Below are 19,799 nucleotides of genomic sequence, written 5' to 3' on the forward strand. Positions count from 1 at the left end.
AATACTGCAGTTATATCCAGAGACCATCTACATGCAAACTGACATGCAGATCTTAGGGTAGTGGCTTCATTACAACCATATGCTTTTGCTTTCTTTGTATATATAATAGCACATTACACAGATCTTCTGGAAAGACTTCTGCATTTATGGATGGCATTCAATTTCTGTACTCATGGTTTATCTATATCACTATTAATTTAGCATAAATACCCCTGAGGAACAACCCAAGAGAAAAATATGCCTATCAACTTTTAAAAAGTAACTTTCATATACACCCAGGACGGCTTCATGTCAATGTATGGCAAAACCAACCAATATAATATTGTAAAATAATTAGCCTCCAATAAAAAAAAATTTTTTTTAATTAAAAATAACTTTCACTTTGTCTACTTTTGATTTAGAAAAGCGTGATGACTTCTTCATTAACGTGTTGGAAGGAACTCAACAAAATACTAATAAACATCTAGCCAAGGTACAATTCAAATGAGAAGCAAGCACACAATCTTACTTGAGGCTCAAGCCTTGATTATTAACCACAGAATCTGAAAGCTATTAAGCTAATTACAGAAAATCCATAACATCATTGTTTGCATTAGGTTCATATTCTTTTTGCTCTGAAGTTAAAGTAGAAAACTTAGATTCTCACTTACATCAAGCACTAAATTTATTTTAAAATCCAATCTTAAAACTTAAGGAGCCATAAGAAGATAACAATAAGTTAAATAGTCACTTGACACAAAAAATTTTTTTCTATTTCTTAAAAATAGAAAAAAAAATTTATTCAAACAGCATTTAAACTTAATATTGGAAGGAAAAGTTTGCTTTATTAACTTAATTTAATGTAATATTCAATAAGATGAAATAACCTCACTATTGTTGCTTAAATTGTGAAAACATGGTCTTTAACACAACTGTATTGTGAAAAATGCTAAAACTTATCATACAGGCTGTCTCCTATTAAAATATGCCAAGTATAGTATATTTTGAATAGTTTTTCCAGGGGTTGGCTGTCAGAAATTGTTTTTATATTTTTTCTATGAAGGTGAACTCTCAGTATGACTTAGCCTAACACTTTTACCAATACTTTCTGCACACATGCACACACCTATGCATATACAGGCACACTCCCAAACTCAGCACTGTTAGACTGTTAGAATAGGTGCTCAGTAAACATTTCTTAATTTATTGGAATTCTTGGCACAACACACAGAACATATCCATCATAACCAACTCATTTTATATGATGAAAAACATGGATTAACTTGCATGATTTTTCCAACCAAGTGGATACTAAGTATGTCATGGCATTTTGTGTGAAGCCTCATGGAAAATGATAAACTTTACTTTTCCTTGTTTTTCTATTGTAATAATCTATTCTTCGGCCCTGTTTGTAATATACAAGAGCTGCTGCTGCTGCTGCTGCTGCTGAGTCACTTCAGTCGTGTCCGACTCTGTGTGACCCCATAGACGGAAGCCCACCAGGCTCCCCCGTCCCTGGGATTCTCCAGGCAAGAACACTAGAGTGGGTTGCCATTTCCTTCTCCAATGTATGAAAGTGAAAAGTGAATGTGAAATCGCTCAGTCGTGTCCAACCCCCAGCGACCCCACGGACTGCAGCCCACCAGGCTCCTCCATCCATGGGATTTTCTAGGCAATAGTATTGGAGTGGCTTGCCATTGCCTTCTCCGATACAAGAGCTAAACAGCATGCAATAGTAGAAAAACTATATAGTATTTTGAATATGTCAGTCCAAGAACTGGAAAATGAATGCAGCTACTGGTTATTACTTTACCACAGAACTCTAGTCAAATATTAGTCTGAGACAAAGTGTGTGTGCTTTTTTTCCAATACAATTCAATTAAACACAACGCTACAAGTTATATGTTTAAGTGAGTTTTTAAATTAAGTGGAGAAAGAGGAAGGAAGTACAAGAAAGAAATGATCAGATGGGATTATAGATTTTCTCGTTGTGTACATACGATATGATCTAAATTTTTTTTACAGGTTTCACACTGATGATGAAGCTAGTTTATGGATGGTAGAGCTCGGATATGAACTCAGATGCCTTGTTCCTGAGCCCCTGCTTTTACCCCTACTGAGTAGGGGTAAAATGTAGGCATTGGGTCCTTTCTAAGCTATCATTCACATTCTAAAGAGAAACAAAAGAAACTAACCCCTCTAATGGGTGTCTATTCTTCTCCTAATCCCCTTCCCTACTTAAACATCAGTGCATGACCTGTTATGTTTCCAATACTTACAAGAGCCAGCCCAAGAAATGGTCTATTGATATCAAGGTGAAATAATCAATGAATATGTTCTACAAAGATCTGAATGGAAACTCTTTTCCATTAAAAACAGCCTTGAACTAATGTCAAGGAACACATATTTAAATCCCAACTTTAGTAGTGATTTCCTCTTCAATTCTATGAATATCTGTTTCCTTACCAGCGAAACTAAGATGTCAGGCTAGATGACCTCTAAGATCCTTTCCAGTCCTAACTTTTTTGACTCTATGACTGACATATGATAAGATGTCAAGTTATTTAAACTTAGTGTCCAAGCAAGAATAATCTCTGTAATCATTTTTAGCTTTTCTTGCCCACAACAATGTCATGCATACCACCAGAATATTTTCGTTACTACTGTTGTGAAATTAAAGCTATCCAGCTTTTGAACTGTGGTGCTGGAGAAGATTCTTGAGAGTCCCTTGGACTGCAAGGAGATCCAACCAGTCCATCCTAAAGGAGACCAGTTCTAGGTGTTCACTGAAAGGACTGATGCTGAGGGTGAAACTCCAATACTTTGGCCACCTCATGCGACGAGTTGACTCACTGGAAAAGACCCTGATGCTGGGAGGGATTGGGGGCAGGAGGAGAAGGGGACGACAGAGGATGAGATGGCTGGATGGCATCACTGACTTGATGCACATGAGTTTGGGTGAACTCCCGGAGTTGGTGATGGGCAGGGAGGCCTGGCATGCTGCGATTCATGGGGTCGCAAAGCGTCGGACACGACTGAGCGACTGAACTGAACTGAACATACTACTATTGAATGTGCAACTACATATTCATTTTTCTAATTAGGCAGTTTTCTTTCTTTCTATAGCTTCAACTGGGAACTAGTCTCACTTGAATGTGAGTTCCAGGAAGACAAGGGTTAGTGTCTGTTGTATTCCCTGTGCACAATACATAAGAGGCATGAATGTGTGCTCAGTCACCTCAGTCAAGTCTGACTCTTTGCAACCCTATGGATGGTAGCCCATCAGGCTCTTCTGTCCATGGGATTCTCCAGGCAAGAACACTGCAGTGGGTTACCACGCCCTCCTCTAAGGATCTTCCCAAACCAGGGATCAAACCTCTCTCTGTCTCCTGCATTTCAGGCGGATTCTTTACCACTGAGCCACCAGGGAAGCCATGTAAGAGACGGTCATGGTTATTTATTGAATGAATGAACACAAAGTGCTAATTAATGCTACCTCATTATATTATTGTATACTCTTTTTCTAAAAACTCGATCATATCTGGTAAATGTTCAGTTTTATGTATTTCCTCCAACCCACTATTTTTCTTCAAAGAGGTATCTGAGTTTACAGACAGGTGGGCTTCTTTGACCTTACAGCGGCAGGAAAAAGGTAGCCTCAAACCCAAACCAGCAGGTTCCTGCTCTCCTTTGTGTTCTCTGGAATCTGCAACAATGTCCTTTAACTGTCTGGTCACTTCACTCCTTGCTGACATCTACTGCTGACATGTAGCTGGTCTGTTCAGTTGGCTCAGTTTGGGAACAGTGGTCACCTCCTTCTCATTGAGCCCAATCTCAGGGTTACTGCAAGACTCTCTAAGTCTCAGTCTTTCAACTTGGCTAACATTAACCCCTCTCACCACACTGCATGAGGCAAATGGATGCCTGACAGACTGGAGAAAAGGAAAGATCATATACATCAAAATGAAAGAAAGAAAATCACATTGTTCCCATTATGTTATGAAGCTTTCTTATTCACTCATTTCAGTGGGTACATAGTGAGTAACTATACCATGATAGTAACCATCTGCCCTATCTAGCCCTCACCTACCTATACTTCCATCTCGAAACCCTAACACTTAGGTTAATTCTTCCCTAGCCAGATTGGCATTTTGTTCCTCAAACACTCCACAGTCTTCCCTGCCTTTTCCCCATGTACTGTTCCCTCTGCCTAAAATGTTCTTTCTCCTGCTCACTGCTCATATGTAGCTGCAATCTTCCCGCCTCCCAGAGGTGACTCCTCTGATAAGCCCATATGAATGTTATATACTTTCAGTACTCTCCCTCAAAGCAAGTATCATAGTTTGCATTATATTCATTTACAAATCCATCTGTTCAATGAATGAATTCATTCTGCAGCATGCAATAAACTGAGGGAAAGATCAGAACATCTAACTGTTCCTGACTACCTTAAAAATAAATCAAGTTACTCTGAAAATGTGTTTGTCCTCACGTGTGTCTGTAATAACCTAAAAATAAACTCACTGATCTCTTGCAATGCTTCAAAATATTTTCTGATAATTACATATGTGTTTCATCTTAAAATATTTGTCATTACACTTCTTCAAATCAGAAACTCTACTTATCTGATAATAAATACAATAGGAATATTAAAATTGACAAGGCAACTAAAAATCACTTTGGAAATGATTCTCAGTTTGATTAAGAAATGTTTTTTGCCTTAGGGGCAAAAAGCACCTACCTAGCTAAGAGATTTAAATTAGATTTTCTTATCTTGTGTGTCAAACTTAACACTTATTGGTCATTTAGTCAATAAAAAAAATCAGAATTATTTTCCAAAATTAATTAATAGAGAAGACCAGATTTATAGATTCAAGTGGCAAGGAAAAAGCTGTTCTTCAAGTTGGCTAACCCTTTAGCCTGGTATAAGAATTGAGCCTTTTCGCTTCAAATAGTAGGACAAATTCCTCTTTGTCACTGAAGTATACAAACAGGTCAACTAAAGTTTGATTGGTTCCACCTAGCATTCACACAAGTTCTGACAGCCTTTAGTGCTGGCAGTTATTCAACTTCCTTTGAATGAATGTGACATTCTGAGAAAATATCATCATCAACAACAACAAAGAGAATCATTTAAAGAATATTCTCACAGCCAAACACCAACACACCAATGTGTATCAACAAACCGCAAATCTACTGTAAAAGGAAATGGCTTTTGCATAGTGAGTAAACATAGTGAATAAACCTTACAAAGAGAGACCTCCTTAATATAAAATGCCCTTTGAGTCAGAGGACTAAGACAGAGATGGTTGGACAGAGGCTTGAAGGATGAATAGATATTCAACAAGCAGGCTAAGAGGAAAGGCAAGCAGGGTATTTTCATCCCTAAGCATGCAGCAACAACACAGGATTTGGAGGGCACACTATGACTGAAGCAGTGTGGCTTAATTCCAATCACATTAGCCTGTAGAATCACAGACTCCACCATCAGAACAGAAGAGTGGGCGCAATTAGGAAAATAATGTGATATCATGGTCTAAAGGCATTTGAGTGAAAGGATTCCATTACTCTCCAAACACATCAAAAATGCTATCTGCAATTTTTCAGTCAGTGGAAGTTGTCCAAAGGTAGTTAAACACCGAGGCTGGTTCAGTTTCCTTGTAGATCTGAAATTCATCTCTAAATCATTAACTTAGCATCAGTACTGAGTCATCATTACCAGCTTTCTTCCATATTTTAAGCTGGGTTTCAACATGACTTTAAATCCAATTAGCAGTTTTAAAAAAATCTGTCTTAAGCTTCCAGTAATGCCTATGAATAAATGTGTGCAGTTACCACCAAGAAATGAATTGAATCAATGTCAGTAAGTGGAAAATTCCTAAATGCTAACCTATCGACTCTCCAAGATTTTAGAATTAGACAGAAATAGAGATAATCGTGACTTTGAATAGAAACAGCCACTCAGTTTGCCAAGCTTATAATAATATGTGTGGTAGGTTCTATATTTTGATAAATAACTCAAATGTATTTGCTTACACCTTTTTAAAATATAAACTCTTATTTTATAATAAGTCCTGGGTGTTCATTGGAAGGACTGATGCTGAGGCTGAAACTCCAATACTTGGCCACCTCATGCGAAGAGTTGACTCATTGGAAAAGACTCTGATGCTGGGAGGGATTGGGGGCAGGAGGAGAAGAGGATGACAGAGGATGAGATGGCTGGATGGCATCACCGACTCGATGCACATGAGTTTGGGTAAACTCCAGGAGTTGGTGAGGGACAGGGAGGCCTGGCGTGCTGTAATTCAAGGGGTCGCAAAGAGTCAGATGTGACTGAGCGACTGAAGTGAACTGAAATGATAGGCCATACATACTTTGTAACATTACTTCCATTCATTTCTCAAAAACCTCAGTCCAGCTTCAGCTTTTCTTTCTAATTCTGCTGACTTTCTTCTCCTCCGCATCCACTGAAATGATCTATCCTTGCCAATCTCATCTCTGGCTTAAATATCTTATTTATCATATCAATACATCATTTCTGTCAATTATTCCATGACATATTATACTTATCATAATTTATTTTTACATTCATTAAATTAAAGTCTAAATTTAAATTCATAGAGGATTTAAACTGATCGTTGAATATTTTCCCAGGCCCAACACCAAATATATTTTCTACTATATCATCTGACACAAGGCCCAATACCTATCAAAATATTGGAAACGATGTCTATCTTAGAAATTCTGCATCTTTTCTAAACATTATTAACTTCTATCAAGCTGTATAGTCATAAAATGACAGTCTTCCCCCATCCATTCTTTTCTCCATCTAGCCCAATGGAAAGTATAGAAGCAAGGGGGTTGGTATGTGTTTATCAATCATTCACTGTATGTTAGACAGAATACCTTACATGCACCATTTCAGTTAATTCTACACAACACACCTAGAAAGCAGATTCTCTTACTTTCAAGGCACACTCAAGAAACTAGAGTTGAGAAAAACTACATAAGTTGCCAAAGGTTGTATATCTTATATGTTACAGTAATAGGGTTTAAATCCAATTCTGTCTGATGCTGATATTTTAATTCTTAGTAACACTGCCTCCTCATGATCACATTAGAATGTGTTTTCATAGCAGCCTTAAAGAAAAAGGCATGTTAGTTTACTACCACAGTTTGAAAAATATAATACTGACCATTTGAATTAGGTACAGCCCTAGAGAGAACACAGGCTTAATTTCAGAGACACATTAGCTTGCTTTGGGTCATTCTCACAATATAGGCCTCACACATACATGGATAAGTGAACCCCAAAAAGCAGAAGAAAAATAGAAAATTAAACATCAAGATCTTAGAGCTTAAGTTTTACTATTCTTTGCTGTATAATCTGTACTGAAGAAGCATGGATAAATAAAACTTTGGTCAAAATATCACTGAGAAACTCTAGGGGGAAGAAAAGCCAGATTAAATATGTAAATGAAATTGTGGTTCTATCCCCAATATACAGAATGACTCTGCAATGCTGAGGTGTATGTATATAATGCAATCCTCTCTTTAAAATCATGTTTACAAGAAACCCAAATCATTAAAAAGTTAATCCATTAATTAGAATTCCTTACCCTCTTTCAAAACTGCATTATTAGATACTTAACTTTCATCAGAAAGTTGGATGGGTCATAGACTTGTAAAGTTCAGAGCTGCCTTACCTACCCTCTATAGTCTACAACAAGGATAATGTTGACAACTGCTGCTTCACTAAGTACATCCTATGAGCCAGGCACTTCTGAAGACTCTACAAAACTTATTACACTGAATTCTCCTGACAGCAACCTGGGACAGGAGTCGTTACACAGCTGGGACTGGTCAAGCAAAGATTTAAGCCCAGGACTGCCCTCCTTCATTGCCCGTGCATTTAACGACTCCCATGATCAGGGCTATCTGATTCACTTTGATTTCCTTTTCTCTGTTTCTCAGGGTCACTTGGTAATTTTTAATCTTCTCCCTCTCCTTTTTTTCCTGCTTCATGAACAATTCCGTTTTCCAATGATGAGCTCCAAGATCGTCAGGTCTAACCTTCTTAAAACTGTGGCTGCTTGCGCATTCACTCTCCTCAGCTGTTCACAAACACAGAACACTGTTATTGTTTTAAATGTACACATTGTCTCAGTATAAGAGCTCATGGACTTTTATTTTTGGCCTTGAGGTAATGAGTTACTTGTTATAAATAGAATCATAGACTCCTGGAATGCAAAGGAACCTTTGCCATTAAGTTTTTCACCTTCCAAACCTTTGCAGAATTCCTCTTGCTTTTCCTCTCAGAAAGGGCTTACAATGCCTCTGAGCTGGAAGAAATGAATCTGCTGTTTCTTTGATCTCCATTCCCCAAGAACCTCTTATAACATGAGAGTTTCATCTTGTTGAATGCTATTTCTGTTTTAAGATATAGCATTCAACATTATTTTTGTATACTAACCTCTACACCTGGTACACAATCAAACAACAGTCTCTTCCAGCAACAAAGGGAAAACTGGCTGTGTTGGGAGTACAGAAAAGTAGTATTTAGACTCAATATAGTCTCAAATGTTTATGCACATTGAAAAGTAAATTTTTATTTTAGGTAAATTTTTTGCCTTTTATACACTACCTTTAAAGACAGCACAGCTTAATTTCACTAGCCAGTGTGACAAAGGATGTACTAAAGGTTAAGGGAACAATGATTATTAAAACACAGGCTCTTTCCTCAGGGAGCTCAAGTTTAAAAGGAACGAAAGAATCCCTTTTAAAAGCAACTTCAATCCAATACAATAAGTGATTTAATAAAATAAAAGGGACAGAAGAAACTCAGAAGAGAGAGAAATAAAGACTCACAGAGGAATTTATTATTTTTTAGCAAGTTTTATCCAGTAAGTAGAAGTTCAGCAAGGGAGAATTGTTTACTAGCAAGATGAAGTGAAGGAAGTCTAGGCAAAGGAAGATGAAAAACAACGTAGAAGCATGAAATACCATAGTTTCACAAACTGATAGATATCTTGCTATGACTGAGGGTATAGTTGTGAGGGAGAGTGGCAGGAAATAAAGCTGGAAAATAAACAAATGCCAAATTGTATGTGCCATATACGGAGCTTAGACTATATCCAACAAGCAATGGGTAGTCACTGATGGGCTATAGTCAGGGAAATGGTTCCTTCAGCTTTACAGTCTTGGAAAATCTTACTGATAAAAATGTGGGAGACATTTTGAGAAGAGTAAGTCCAGGTATAGTGGTATCAGTAAAAGGTCTGTTAGAGTAATCTTGGTAAGAGATGATAATGACCTAAAGTAAGATAAAGATATAACTGGAAAAGAAGGAGCCTCTTCCAGATACTAACAGGTACAAAGCATTAAGTGAAAGTGAAAGTGCCAGTCACTCAGTCGTGTTTGACTCTGTGACCCCATGAACTGTGGCCCAACAGGCTCCTCTGTCCAGGGAATTCTCCAGGCAAGAATACTGGAGTGGGTTGCCATTCTCTTCTCCAGGTGATATTGTCGACCCAGGGATCAAACCCAGTCTCCTGCATTGCAGGCAGATTCTTTACCATCTGAGCCACCAGGGAAGCCCATAAAGCATAGGGCTTAGTGAATGATTTGTTATACTGAATGAGAAAGAAAAGGATTTAAAGACAATACTTTCATTTCTGGCTTATTATCTGAGTGGATGGTACCACCACCATTTGGGAAGAACCAAATAGTAAAAAGAGCAATAATGAAAGTATAAAAAAGTATAATTAAAGTTTAAAAAATGAAAATAATAAATAATTAAAGTATAAAATAATACAAATAATGAAAGTATAAAAAAGAAAAAAGTATAATCGAAAGTTCATTGATGGGGCATAATGAATTTGCAATACCAAAGGATGGCCCAAATGGAGCTGTTTCATGGACAAGTAGATATTTAAATTACAGGGAGAGAGTAAAGAAATCAGTTATACAGATAAAATAAGCATGTGGAAGGTGGAGGTGTTGCTACCTAAGTATAAAACTACAAATGTGGATAATATTGCTCAGAAAGAACACGTAAGTTAGAGGAGTGAAGACTCAAGAATAAAACCTGACATACAGAGGGAAGCATATCCAGTGAAGATCTCAGAGAGACTAGAAAGTTGGAGGGAAAGTTCGTCCTACAAAAAAGAAGAGGGAAGGTCAAGGAAGAGAAAGGTGTCACTAGTACCAAATGTGCAGAGAAATTAAAAAGAGAACAAATTAAAACTTTAAAGAGAAGTGAAAAAAAAAATCAGAAACGCCTCTATCAAAGTTATCAATATAAAAGTGACTGGTGGCCTTAACAAAAGCAATTTCTATGCTGGAACAATCATATGTTCAGTAAGACAAAAGTTCTCCTTTAGTTTATTTCTCTCTTTTAGCTTAAAACACCACTTTTAACAGACATTCAATTTTCATGTTTATTTGGCCCAGAGTCTCTTCTCTTCTGCTGATTTTTGTGCCCCAGTATCACACTGGCTTATTTAACAAAGTTTTCAGTATGCTTGAACACTGGGTAGCTACCAGTCCACCTTCAGTTTTTCCCCCTTCCCACAACATTTTTTTCAGTACATATACAAGTTATTCTTCCACAAAAGTAATTCTTCCATATCAATTTTTCTTCTTTTATCAAATATAAAAAGTTAAAGAGCCAGGAGTTAGTTTTTCATGAGTGGAGAAGGGAACTCCACATATGGGAAAGTGAAAGACTATCTTGTGATGTTGCAAAGAAGTTAGAGATAGCGGTATGAGCTATAGGTAATAAATATAAGTCTAGCTATGTTCACTGAGGAGGCTGAGAAGCAATGAGGCACCATTAACAATTAACATGACAATCACTCAAATTTTGTTTTCTATACCACTCACTACTAAAAGAAATCAGAATTTCTTAAAAAATAGAATCTAGGGCTGGGGAAGGAACACACAAGATAAACCTGTAAGGAAACATTCAAAGAATGAAGAAGACATTAAAAAATATAGGAAACAGCTTAAAGAGGCTACATTGATCAAATATGGGAAATTCGAGCACCAATGTAAATAATGATTATAATCTATTGTTACCCATTGAATAAAATAATAATTATATATATATATATATATTTATGTAGAGAGAGAGTGATAAATGGAGCAAAATATAAACGATTGCTCCTGGAGTTCTTTGTACTATTCCTGCAATTTTTCTTTTTTTTTTTTAATTGGAGGCTAATTACTTTACAATGTTATATTGGTTGGTTTTGCCATACATTGACATGGGCTTTTTAGTTCCTCTTCACTTTCTGCCATAAGGGTGGTGTCATCTGCATATCTAAGGTTACTGATACTTCTCCCGGCAATCTTGATTCCAGCTTGTGCTTCTTCCAGCCCAGCGTTCTTCATGATGTACTCTGCATATAAGTTAAATAAGCAGGGTGACAATATACAACCTCGACGTACTCCTTTTCCTATTTGGAACCAGTCTGCTGTTGGGCTGAGTTGTAAGCCCAACCAAATGTTCTCCTTCATAAAGGTTTCCCTTAGCTCTTCAAGTAGGAATAATCTTTTAACTCTTAGCTTATATACCACTGTTTCTTTAACTTTTCTGGAATATATAAAACCTTCTGTCTTGGATAATAGTTATTTATACACATATTATCTCTGACAATGAGCTAAATAAAGCTCTTTAAATTTAGGTAGAATTCCAATCTGCTTAAAATCTTTCAGTGATTCCCAGATGCCCACAACGTATAAACTCTTTAACATCATATTATATAAAATGATATATTACATGATATTATATGTTTTATATATATAATACATATTATATATTCCAGCTATATCTTTCAAAATCTGCCACCCACTACTCATTACACAGATATACAACCATACTAAATTACTTTCATTTCACTTAGATCATGTTCTCTATAGAAATTTACAGTTTCTGAGTTCTTCAGTCTAGAACACACTTCCTTCAAATTCTTCCCCCAGCCATTTCTTGCTTACTGGTCAACTCCCAATGTGGATATCCCTTGCTTCTGAGAGCCTTCCCTGAGAACCAGCTCTGATATGGATGTCCTTCTCTGCTCATTGAGCATCCTTACTTCCACTTCTTACCTCTAAGGAATCTACAGCATAACTGCAATATCTTTTTTTTTTTTTTAACTTCTTTTGGTCCACCATTAACTGTAACTTTCCTGTCTGATGTTGAAGAAATAACAAACATCTTTCACTGCCTTGCATAAAATACATTAGCAATGACTAAATGCCTATCTGTACTGTACTTTTTCAAAATGCTACCTATGAATTTTGAGTTTGGGGAGAAATCTCTCTCTCTCTCATTTCCTTGTTCTGTCTACTGGCAGGTCTTCAAGCAGTGACAGTTCAGTGGAAATGGGCACATCCAGCACCCAGATCTTGGCTTCTACATACCATCCTCTAATATAAGAAACTTACCTATCTACCGACATATCTATCATCTGCTCACACATACATGGATGCATATATAATTATATTTTCCTAGAGACTGGCTTCAGTATTTAACTTAGCACTCTAATTCTTCTTTAGAAGAACAAGGGGGAAAGAGTGGAAAAGATAGCTAACCCTTTGGGGTTTAATATGCTAAATCAGTCCTGTGATACAAAAGTTAAACTTGGCATACCTTGGACCTGATCCAAAAACTTGTTTTTATTGGCTGTGGAAAATGGAATTTTAGACTACATTGGGCCATACTATAATTGTGTTTGGAAATATATAACATGATGTGTGAGCATTCAGTGCAACTAAATAATTTAAGTATATGTTGAAAAGTGAATGACTGTATATTTCTCAGCACTTGAGGCTAATGCAGGTAAAAGGCAATGGAGTTTAACTTAAGACTTCTTATTGAAGACATAGAAATACAAATATCTGCAAAAGACAATGAGGAAATATAAAGGAATTTCTTTCTAAATATAAAGACTTCAACAGAGTTGATAGAATGGTCTGAAGTCAATGTTTTATTGGTATAAAAACAACAGTAAAACAAATCAGAGTAAATAGTTTATGCCTTGAGCTATCTCCTCAAAATAAACATTCCATTTCCCATCTGACAGAGAATCAAATGACACTGTTTTCCTTCTAAACAAGGTTATTTTTCCTAGGGTCCATGAATGTTGGTGATTCCCTTCAGGAGAATTGAAACCTATAAATATTGTTTTAGCTGATCTGGGAGTTTAAAGGAAAATATCTTATGCCAATAAAAATCAAATTAGCTTCAATACGAAAGCTATACAAAAGAGGAAAGTCTATATTCTGGCAATATTAAGAGACAAAATACTGTATTTTAATACCATTACTTACATCAGTTTCTGCTTAGGGCAATAAGAGTTTAAACATTTCCTGTTTCATTCCTGCCCAATATTGTTTTTTTTTCCATTATTGCAGCTCAGAAATACTTGGGCTGTTTTAAAGATTAGCGTGCTGGCATAAAATTACTCATGCCTCTTAAGAGTATTTTCTTTAACCCTCATCATGACTTAATATTTTAAAACGTTTGATATGTATGGTCAAAGGCCTTTACCATCAAAACAAAATTTCATCAAACCTTATTAGGCAATTAGTTATGATAGAAATGATAGCATGCTGGGACATGAATATTCAGTATTTATCACTAATTAAAATGCTAATATGCAGGATAAAATACAAGTGTCATCCTAATTAAAATGCTAATATGCAAGATAAAAGTAAAAATAAGTTTTTTTTCAATTCATTTCAGCTTAAATGATAGTCTTGGCATCATGTTTATATCATCTCAACTTTTACTATTAATTTAGTAGAATAAACTAATTAAAAAGTAAAATGGTTAGCAATGGTTTAACAGGAATATTTTATGTATCTTAAAAAGCTTCCTAGATGAAAAGGAAGATACCAAAGGAGATACCAAACCTCCTGCCTGGAAGAGACTGTGGACGACTCCACTCTGTTAGAACAGCATACCTGTGACGTGAATATTCTCACAAGGTTCAGTTAACACAGGACAAAGATAAATTTATCTTAGCCACTGATCACATAAAGGCATGTTACTTACTACAAATAAAATCAGGTCAAAGGGTGGAAAGAAATAATGACATTAAACATTTGTTAAATTAAGTACATTCTCCTGTTTTGGTCGGGAGTGTTTACTACAACATACCTCGTCTGAGACCAACAATTCTCTGAAATGTTAGATTTAAGAACTGACAATCAATGTCCATTTACTGAGAAGCAAAGAATAACTATTCAGATGGACAGATTGCTTTATGCAAGGAAATGGAAGGATAAAAGTATAATTAACAAGTTTGGTGGTTTTGTTGTTTGTTACTAACTGACCCACATAACACATGTGAAATGTTAAGTTCAAATGATTAAATGTTTGCATAAATACTCTTATGCACCTTTAAATGATACCTTCTTTGATATAAAGAACATCAAATCTCTGAAAAGACCTACACTGGTTAGAATCCCAGCCCCTTCTCTAACAAGGTGTGTGGTGTTTGGAAAGATATTTTTTTAATTTGAGTTTCAATTTCCTCACCTGCAAAGAAGGAATAATAGTGGTGACCACCTACATGGGAGTTTTTGTGTGTTTTAAATGAGATAATATATATACCTGGCAAATGCAAATATTTTGTTTTTCATCTTAATCTATACACAAAAGTCTAGAATTACAATTTGATTAGATTCAGGATACCACGGTAAAAATATTTATCTTGAGAATTTTTTTCTTTGCATCACAGTTCTTAAATGCTGAATGAACCACAATTTTCATATATTTGTGTGTGTGTGTGTGTCCCTAATTAAGACAGTATATAAGATCTCAACTCTCAATGCTTTTTTGAATTTCAGCTCTTTTTTCCTGTTATGCCCTCCTGCAAGTAATATTAAAATTTAATAAATTTACATATATTTTCTCCTATTAAACTACCTGTTATCTGGCTATCAAAACTAGAAAGGTAGCTGATTAAACCCAAAAGCTTTTGCACAACAAAGGAAATTACAAGCAAGGTGAAAAGACAGCTTCAGAATGGGAAAAAAATAGCAAACAAAGCAACTGACAAAGAATTATCTCCAAAATATACAAGCAGCTCATGCAGCTCAATACCAGAAAAACGAACAACCAAACCAAAAAGTGGGTCAAAGAACTAAACAGACATTTCTCCAAAGAAGACATACAGATGGCTAATAAACACAAGAAAAGATACTCAATATCACTCTTATTAGAGAAATCCAAATCAAAACCACAATGAGGTACTATCTCAGGCTGATCAGAATGGTTGCCATCAAAAAGTCTACAAACAATAAATGCTGGAGAGGATGTGAAGAAGAGGGAACTGTCTTACACTATTGGTGGGAATGCAAACTGGTACAGCCACTATGGAGAACAGTGTGGAGATTCCTTTGAAAACTAAAAACAGAACTGCCATACGACCCAGCGGAGCCCACTCCTGGGAATACACACCGAGGAAACCAGAACTGAAAGAGACACATGTACCCCAATGTTCATCGCAGCACTGTTTATAATAGCTAGGACATGGAAGCAACCTAGATGTCCATCAGCAGATGAATGGATAAGAAAGCTGTGGTACATATACACAATGGAGCACTGCTGCTGCTGCTGCTGCTAAGTCACTTTAGTCGTGTCCGACTCTGTGTGACCCCACAGACAGAAGCCCATCAGGGTCCCCCGTCCCTGGGATTCTCCAGGCAAGAACACTGGAGTGGGTTGCCATACACTACTCAGCTATAAAAAAGAATGCATTTGAGTCAGTTCTCATGAGGTGGATGAAACTGGAACCTATTATATAGAATGAAGTAAGCCAGAAAGAAAAACACCAATACAGTATATTAAAGCATATATATGGAATTTAGAAAGATGGTAACAATGATCCTATATGCGAGGCAGCAAGAGACACAGATGTAAAGAACATACTATTGGACTCTGTGGGAGAAGGTGAGGGTGGGATGATTTGAGAGAATAGCATTGAAACAGGTATATTACCATATGTAAAACAGACGACCAGTGCAAGTACGATGCATGAAGCAGGGCACTCAAAGCTGGTGCTCTGGGACAACCCCGAGGGATGGGGTGGGGAGGGAGGTGCAACAGGCGTTCAGAATGGGGGACACATGTGCACCTGTGGCTGATTCATGTTGGTGTTTGGCAAAAACCACCACAATATTGTAAAGAAATTATCCTCCAATTAAAATAAATAAATATATTTTTTTAAAAAAGAAAAAACTAGGAAGGTAGAAGGAAAGACACATATACATGTATACTCTGTTCATATTTTACATTACTCTCTTTATTTCAAGGAACCCCTTCCCATAAATTTTAGCATTTCTCAATTACCAAATATTCCTAGATAAAGTTGCATTTAGTTTTGATGTCCTAATAGCTCATGTCATCTATGAGTAGTAATTTCCAAGTAGGTGAAAGAGAGATGGCCATCCAAAGAAACCATAAAAGAATGAGCTGGTGTCTTTACAGATAACAGATACACCCTGACCCCCTTCCCCAGCTTCTCCCCCTTACAACCAAATTCTAACCTCCCTCACCAAGCCTCCCTACTTCAGTTCATAAAGATGCCTGTTTGCTGATGGGAGTAAATATCACAAGTAGGCAAAGAAGATACATGCTGGGGATCCACCACCAAATCAGTCTTTACACTTCCTGCTGGGCTTCCCAGGTGGTGCTAGTGGTATAGAAAGAAAGGAAAGTGAAGTCGTGTCCAGCTCTTTGCGACCCCACGGACTGTATGCAGACTACCAGGCTCCTCCCTCCATGGGATTCTCCAGGCAAGAGTACTGGAGTGGGTTGCCATTTCCTTCTCCAGGGGATCTTCCCGACCCAGGGTTTGAACCCGGGTCTCCTGCATTCCAGGCAGACCCTTATAGAATCTGCCTACTAATGCAGGAGTCATAAGACACGAGTTTGACCCCTGGGTCCAGAAGATCCCCTGGAGGAGGAAATGACAACCCACTCCAGTACTCTTGCCTGGAGAACCCCACAGACAGAGGAGCCTGGCAGGCTACAGTACATGGGGTCACAGAGAGTCAGACATGACTGAAGCTACTTGGCACACACGCACACTTCCCAGTAAGGATCCTAACTTAGGAAGTCTTGGATACCAAAGGAACCTCCCTATGAGACATCCAAGCCTGCTCCGTGAGGTTCAGCTCAAAGCCTGTCTGTTCAATGATGTTTTCCCTGGTGCCCCCCACTCTGTGGAAAGTCACAAGACTGACGTATACCTTCGAATGACATGAATCACTTTCTGCTCCTTATGGCCCTGACATCTTCTGTCCTAGGCCTCTGTACACTGTAGATACTAACTTGATGAATGGATGGATAGGTGAATGAATAAATAAATATCAACCAGCCCCCTTTGAACTTTTTCTAAACTGTTTGGACAGTCTGTGCTTCATAGCTCTGTCCATATTCTGTTACAAGGATGTTTCTGATGAGCATTGACATTGGAAAACACAAGCTTTTCTTGGAGCCAGGGCTTTATCTCCTTGGAAGCTCTTACTCCACGTCCCTGAATGTCACGGCTCTTCTCACAGATTCCAGGCACTCCATATGACCTGAAGCTGCATTTTAGCATTTGAGCACTCCATTATGAAGTCGATGACTCTTCTAATTATGCAAATCCTTGGCTTTCCTAACATTTCAAGCTCCTGACACTCATGCTTGGCACATTGGGTATGCTCAGTAACTTTTGATTTTCTTCCTTCCTTTCTTATTTTAAACCATTTGAACCATGTTGGAGCATATGTTTCAAATTAAAAAAAAAAACTTAAAACCATGTGATTTGCTTAATCTTATCAGTTTGATTGTTTTTACTTTTTCATATTAACAGCAGCCTTTAAAGATATGGAATTTAGAGTTACCTTTGAATTACTCTTTTCAACTTACAAGTTTTCTTAATGAAGTCTGATTTACAAGTACCCTGAAATTCCATGAGTGTAAAGCATATGTAACTTTTTAAGACCCACGAAAAATTATAGAGCATTCTGCTGTGAAAAATGCAAAGAATCTCAGATATTTAGAACTGAAAGAAAAACTTCAAAGGCATTCCAAAATTGCTCCCTGTTCTTTCCACATTACATTCAAAAAAATTATCACCCACTCCTAATGACTGTGCATGCCAACCAGGGTTCATCTATAAACAAATACATTCATTTACAGTTCTTTTCCACAGAGTTTTAAATTAATTTAGCGTGGCTTAATGGCTGAAGTCTAAATGATGTTTTTAAAGGTTGTACGTATTACAGAAATTGTCATAATCTATTATGATTCCGTTCAATGGGAGGTGCAAACATGTATTATGGTTCCAATATGAAGTACTATAGAAAACATTGATCAGTACTTCAGACCCTGTATTTTCCTCTGGGGAAAACTGAGGCCATAAGATACACTAAAGCAGTTTCCTTTCCCTCTATTTCACAAATTTGAAGTTAATTCCTCTCTATATTTTCAAATGCAACTTTAAATTTAAAATAACTATTGGCGATTGATAGAATTATACAATCTACAGGAACACACACACATATACACACACAGATCAGAAACCCCTCAAGATCTTAGATACTAGTCTTCTAAGTTCTTGTAACAAGCCTATAAAGAAAAGGTATCACAAAATGACAATACACCCAGATGTGGAAGTGTCCCTGCCAAATATCCATACTGACCCGGGAAATACACCAATAAAGCAAATGAAAAGATCATCAACTCAGCTTTAAAAAAAAAAAAAGTGAAACCTCAATGAAAAATTCATTCAATGTCATTAACAGTAAAAAAGGAAAAGAAAAATAACTCCTTCCCCTCATTACCTCTACCCTACTCCTTTAGCAAGAAAGAGGGTATTTGAGGTCTAATTATTGGCAAAAGCAATTCAAGTTGAAAGGAGAAAGTATATCTATCTTTCAGGTTTGTTTTCCAAAGTCACTGAGAGGGACTCAACACTTTTTGGCATGTTCATCTGTATTTCTATTACTGAGAAGCAACATGAAGTATAAATATTCATAAAAAAACAATATGAAAAAGACCTGGGTTTGAATAGTGGCCTTCACCACCTACTAGTTATTTGAACTTGGATAACTTTCTCATTTCTTTGCTTCAGTTTCCATATTTGTAAAGTAGACTTGAGAATAATAAATCCTATATAGGATTGCCCTAATAGTTAAATGTAATCACAATAGAGTTTTACACTTCTATAATGTGTATAGCACTTAAATTTTTGAAAATGTTTAGACTTCAGCCTAAATGTTTATAACACATCAAATTAAATCAGCTTAGATAATTCATTTAAAACCTTTATAATATTGATTACCACGTAAAACATGTTAGTTAAATTATTGTTACCTCATAGGGTTGTTGTCAAGATTAAATAAGATAGTACAAACATACATTTCTGAGTGCAGTGCCTGGTACACAGCAAGAGCTCAATAAGTATTGACTTTTTCATTATCATCATCATTACTCTCATCAGTGTTATTCTTAATTATTCCTATGCCAACTGCCTGGGCTTCCCAGGTGGCACTAGTGGTAAAGAATTCTCCTGTCAGTGAATATGCAGGTTCAGTCCCTGGGTTGGGAAGATCCCCTGGAGGAGGGCATGGCAACCTATTCCAGTATTCTTGCCGGGAGAATCCCATGGACAGTGGACCCTGGCGGGCTACAGTCCGTGGGGTCATGAAGAGTCGACACGACTGAAGTGACTTAGCATGCAAGTATGCATGCCGACTGCCTTCTTTTTTTTTTCCCATCAAAGGAAATAAAAGGATCCTCAGGCAAATATCATGTCTTC

This window comes from Moschus berezovskii, chromosome 2 (genome assembly GCF_049115385.1).
Source record: "Moschus berezovskii isolate FMDL1 chromosome 2, NW_MosBer_1.0, whole genome shotgun sequence".
Lineage (NCBI taxonomy): Eukaryota > Metazoa > Chordata > Mammalia > Artiodactyla > Moschidae > Moschus > Moschus berezovskii.